Raw genomic sequence first — 5,859 nt, 5'->3', positions numbered from 1 at the left:
GGCAACATTGCCTTGAAATTGCTAACGCAGAAGGCACATCTATATACACTGACTCTGAGCCACAGCAGAACTAAAGGGTGGATCTCAGTGAAATCATTTGTTACATGAAAGTAAAATGGAATCAAACCTCCATACTTTAAAAAGCTCTTCTTACAATGTGAGTCTGAAATTTCCTGTGATGGTTTGCATATGCTTGACCAGGGAGGGGCACTATTAGAAGGTGTGGCCTTGTTGGAGAAACTGTGTCACTGTCGGGGTAGGCTTGAAGACCCTCCTCCTAGCTGCCTGGGGATGCTCAGTCTGCTCCTGGCTTCCTTCAGATAAAGATGTAGAACCCTCAGCTCCTCTTGCACTTGCACGATGCCTGCCTGGATGCTGCCATGGTCCTGCCTTGATGATAATGGACTGAACCTCTGAACCTGTAAGTCAGCCCCAATTAAACGTTGTTCTTTATAAAACTTACATTGGTCACAGTGTCTGTTCACAGCAATAAGACCCTAACTGAGACATGCTCCCTATTGGCTCCTGTTTTGCTTGTTCCCGACTGGTGGCACTCCTTTTGGGGACAAGGAAGCCACTAAAAGCATGCATTTAATGGTCATTAGCCCAGCCGCTGTTACTGGCTGCTAGCTGCATTCTCATTTATTCCTAATGTCACTCTGCTACAGCCACAGTTGCTTGCTAATCATAATGTCTCCGAAACCGAGAGCGCAGATCAACCTTTCCTCTCGCATTGATTCTATCAAGTATTTTGGTCACTGCTACAAAAGCAGCTTGTCTAAGAAGATAGATAGAGGGAGAGAACACCTTAGAATTCCAGAGTTGATAACATAAAAACTATCCCAGGTCACTTTGTTAATTCAACAATTTCACTGAAAGTGTTGCTCTACGACAGAGATCATTTACAACCTGATCTAGCAAGGGCAGGAAAAACACAATGTGTACTTCATAAGAGGTAAAAGTCCTTTCCTTAAATATTATAAACAACAATTTGCCTACTTTATAAGGAACAAGAAAAGAACAGTTTAAAAGTTTCTAATGCAAAGAAAATTGTAATACTCAAATGAGATAAAAGAACCAATTACCTGGTTTTAACCATTACAGATAATAAGCCAGTTGAATATCATACCATATATCTCTTGTAAACATGGGGCAAGTATTATACGTTATTAAGCACTTTTAAAGAGAAAAACAAAATTACAAACAAAAATACAGCAATAGGCCATGTTAAAAGTAGGCTTAGATAGTTTTCAAACAACGTTCTAGAATAAATCCAACAAGAACCACGGAAGAAGCATCACTGTTTCTTTTGTAACGGACTAGAATCTGAACTTTATGGCACTTAAGCATAAAGAGCTAATGATAGAAGGCAGGAAATAATCAAACTCAGAGCTGAAGTCAACCAAGTAGAAATAAAAAGGACTATACAAAGAATCAACAAAACCAGGAGTTGGTTCTTTGAGAAAATCAACAAGATAGATAAACCCTTAGCCAGACTAACCAAAGATCAGCATTCCATCCTAAAACAAAAGGATATACCTTCTTCTCATCACCTCATGGAACCTTCTCCAAAGTTGATCATATAATCTGTCACAAAACAGGCTTCAACAGATACAGGGAGATAGAAATAATCCCATGTATCCTATCAGATCACCACGCACTAAGACTGGTCTTCAATAAGAACTAATGAGGGAAACCATTCATTCAGAAAATCTCTGCATGTGCCTTCATTATTCTTGATAGTAAAAAATAAATACAACTGAAATTACCTAAACAATCAAATTGCCTTGTGCTGTGTCCTCCGTGTCCTGGACTTTTTGGTCCCGGAAGCCTGAGCAGGGCAACATGGGAATGAAGAGATGATCAGCTCTGAAGAAACAAACATAATGGAAATGAAGATAAATATTGTTTTCTGCAGTCAGACAATTAGATTCCAAAAGAGAAACAAAAACCCAGCATTCTCTATTCCCTAAGGAGGAAGATCCTATGAAAAACAGCCATGATCTACTGCAAACAAAAATGTTGGAGGAACCATCTCAGTGACTTGTAGAAAAACAAAGGAATAGCTAGGCAAATGTGCCCGTCACCTGCTCTATGGGAAATATTAGAGCTCACTTCCCATCCTTTCTTAAAAATTCAGGGTGGAACTATTTTCAACACACTCTTCTCACAGATTCAGTGCCACTCTGAACTGTCAGCCCTGCTAGCACAACAAATCACATCTTCTGGGGCCTAGAAAACCAGAAGGTGTGGATTCTAACAGCACGGAAGACTATTCATGTGGAAACTATTATTTCCTCCTAACACACCTTTCTCAAGTTAGAAAGATAAAGATCTACTTTATAAATGGACCTGCCAGGTGAAACATAGGACTGAAGAATTAATTTTAGAAGTCTAAGAGAATTCTGCATATAATTACATTACAGCTAATAAGGGTATTCATATACCTGCATTGTGTATGATTTGAGAGAAAGAGAAAGAATTAGCTGAGGTTTCCAAAATTCAATAGGCTTTCATACTGAGGCAAAAGTAATAGATAGGATTCTACAGACCCTGGCCTAATTCTTCTTAAACTTTCTTTAAATGTATTTATAGGTTTGTTATGATTTCATCCAGCAGACATCCTAAGCCAATTTGTTGCATGCCTGGACATTCCAATTTACATATCAGTCATTTTCCTACATAGAAATAGCTACATTTATGTGGATCATGTAAGGTCTTTTCCCATCCTCAGACGCTTAATCAGTTTTTATTATTCTTAATAGGAAAAAATAAATAAATAAAACTGAATTACCTAAACGATCAAACTGCCATTTTCTCTGTCCTTCCTGTCCTGTACTTTTTGGTCCTGGAATCCTGACTAGGGCAATGAATGAAGAAATGATCGGCTCTGAAAATGCAATAAACACATTTGGAGTTAAACGGGCTGTCCTTGCTCTGATGGAGGGTACCTGCTAGACAACCTGGGAACTTGGTGAATTCATAATAAACAGCACAAAAAGGAGACTTCTTGGTGTTGGTGGGAACTCTTCGGAGGGTCCAGTCTCAGGTTGTAGTCATTAGGAAGGAAGAAGGTAGAGTTTTTCAGTATGGTCAATAATTTATAAACTTCGTGCTTCCACCCGAGGAGCATCTTGCTGATTCTCTTCACCTGATGGGCAGGAGAGAGAGAGAGAGAGAGAGAGAGAGAGAGAGAGAGAGAGAGAGAGAGAGAGAGAGAGAGAGAGAGAGAGAGAGGTCGGAGAGTGTTCTTTGCCAGTTCCAATGGTTCTGAGACATTGGGGCCCCTAACAGGGCTGTGCTTATGTCAACAACATATGTTCACTTAAGACTTCACCCATGTCCATAGTCTCAACCTGCTCAAAGCTAGTAGAACTCTGTACACCATCACTTCAGGAGCTCACAGACTACATTCTCACGAATGGGCAGAAGGCACTAAGCCTATCAGGCCTCATTCCAATCTAATCACACACAGATATCGTTTAATATTGCAAATGCACTATTTAACAGGTTCAGACAGTCTTTTCCCTACCAATTTCCTAACCTCTAGTTCACTGTCAAAATACAGGTAGCCCAGTCCACCCCCAAGATATCAGGAGCAGGAGATGTCCATTCCTCTTCAACTGGGAAGAAGAGGAATTTCTTTGGTTAATTGACTTGCCCGTGTCTAAACAGCAATCAGTATTTAAATCCAGGTTGTTCACACTGGCAAATGAATTGAAGTCAGATTTCACCAGCACTGTTTAGCTCTGGGAGAATGGAGTTCAGCCACACTTGGCATTATATTCCATAGAGCTAGGGCCAGAATTATTTGCCAACACTGTTCAATGGTGTATGGCATGCTTCCCCCCCCCCTCTCTCTCTCTCTGATTCTTGTCACATTCATGCATTTGAAACAGAATTATAAAAATGTTTGTTTGTTTATTGGGTCTGTTTATGGCTCGGTAAACAAAAGTGACTACCACACAAGACTAACAACTTGAGTTCAATTCCTAGGAACCATTTAAAAAAAAAGCCAGAAGCAATAGTCAGCATTATTAATCCCAGCATTCTTACAGTGAGAGGAGAGGTGGAGACAGGAGAACCATCTAGAAGTTCGTGGTCCACTTAGCCTGGACTATATAGTGGAACAAGAAAGACTACACGGGAAATAAGACATACAACAAAGTCAGCTCCTAAAGTTGTCCTCTGACCTCCACAGGAATGCCAAACATGTGTGCATGCACACACACACAGGAACATGCACACACATGTACAAATATAATAATAATAATAATAATAATAATAATAATAATAATAAATGATAAAGAGGGACATTCATTTATTTTTGTGGACAAGGAGCAGGTAGACCTCTCAGAGATAACGCTAATAAAACATGCTTTCCAGCTGTCACACAAAGACCCACCCAAACACTGTTGGTCTTTGAGAGAAGAGAAATGGGAGCAGGTTTTTTCAGAATCCAAGACAATGTTGTCAGTTCCTGGTAGTAGTTATCATGACAAATGACCTTGACTTCTTTGCTACTCACCAGAGAATGTAATGGGCTGAAATCTTCTACAGAACCTTCACCCAGCTCATCCACTCAGTGAGGCTGACAGGAAGGTGGAAAATGTATGCATAAAGCATCCCATGTAGCACTGCGAGGGTCATGCATATGCATAGTGTTCCTCATTAGAATTTGCTGAAGGAAACAAGCACGCACTGAGGCACGTAGGCAATCTGTAAAGAAATGCAAATAATGAGTCTTCTCGATCTTAAGTTCCTCTAACAGTATTTTTAAAAGGCAGTTTCTGTTGATCTTGATTTTCACTGGTGTATGGTAAATAGCTCTCCTGGACTTGTTTTTGTTTTGCAATAGACATGGCACGTATTCTTCTGAGGACGGGGAGGAAATTAGATGCAGGCCCCACATGTGCATCCCTCATCCTGAAACTTACACTATAAGCACTTGATTTATGGGTCTTTTAAAAGTCCAGAACACCCACAAATCTGCAGACTGACGTTTATTTATTGTCAGTTTTCTCTAGTGTGAACTGAAGAGCCTCGTCAGTTACTCAGGACCACCGCTGGATGGGCCGGCATCCTTTATTCTTCTTCATTATGCAAAGTGCTAATGTTCCTTTCGAATCCCTTTCTGCCCCATGACTCTCTCCCTTTTACTTCCCCATCTTTGTCTTTCATCTCCTATGCTAAATTTTATCTTCTCTGATGATTGCTTTCAACCTCTTTTGTATTAACCTTAGATTCTGAACTTTGTCGTAAATGCTTTATAGACCCATTTTCATTCCATAAAGAAAAAAAAAAAAAAGAATACTTGTGCTCTAAAACCCATTTGCTTGTGGAACACAGCTATTTGGTTTTGAAGTAGATATGCATAATAAAAGGTAATATTTTAAATATACAGAATTCCACATCATTCAATAGCCCCTGACAACTGAGTCCATTTTAATTTAATTCATCAGAGGACAAACCCCGAACGACTAACACAGTGTGCAGTCTTTGCAAGAAGGACCACGCCGCCCGTCATGAATTCATGAAACCCATGAATATCCAAGATCATGTTCATTTAAAAGGCTTATTAATCCTGAATGAATAATTTAGATATCCCCAAAAACCATCTTACAACCTGAGATGTCACACTGATCTCATAAATGAATGTAAAAAAAAAAGGACTGGTAGAGGTATGACAAAAATTTTAAATAAAGACACATGCAAACGCAGAAACATGTTTGTAACAACTTTTTAAAGAAACATTTTTCTAGTCATCTCCATACTTTAGTCCTAGGAGCTCCTCCATTCAGCTCATACATATAGCTTCTGCTCACTTCTTAATAACCTAGCCAACGTGGGTGATGGAGG

The 5,859-nt window shown here is 39.6% G+C and overlaps 1 long non-coding RNA gene across 1 annotated transcript; it reads right to left on the bottom strand.

The window, feature by feature from the left end:
• Nucleotides 1-1,569: 1,569 nt before the first annotated feature.
• Nucleotides 1,570-4,851, bottom strand: LOC120102177 (uncharacterized). Its single transcript, XR_005503342.2, has 3 exons — nucleotides 4,529-4,851; nucleotides 2,795-3,151; nucleotides 1,570-1,869 (listed from the first exon to the last, which is right to left on the bottom strand). It is a non-coding gene; the product is annotated as an uncharacterized LOC120102177 (long non-coding RNA).
• Nucleotides 4,852-5,859: the final 1,008 nt, after the last annotated feature.

The sequence above is a fragment of the Rattus norvegicus genome, chromosome 4 (assembly GCF_036323735.1).
Source record: "Rattus norvegicus strain BN/NHsdMcwi chromosome 4, GRCr8, whole genome shotgun sequence".
Classification (NCBI taxonomy): domain Eukaryota; kingdom Metazoa; phylum Chordata; class Mammalia; order Rodentia; family Muridae; genus Rattus; species Rattus norvegicus.
The sequence above is the reverse complement of the archived record's forward strand: the minus strand, read 5'-3'. Positions and strand labels throughout refer to the sequence as shown.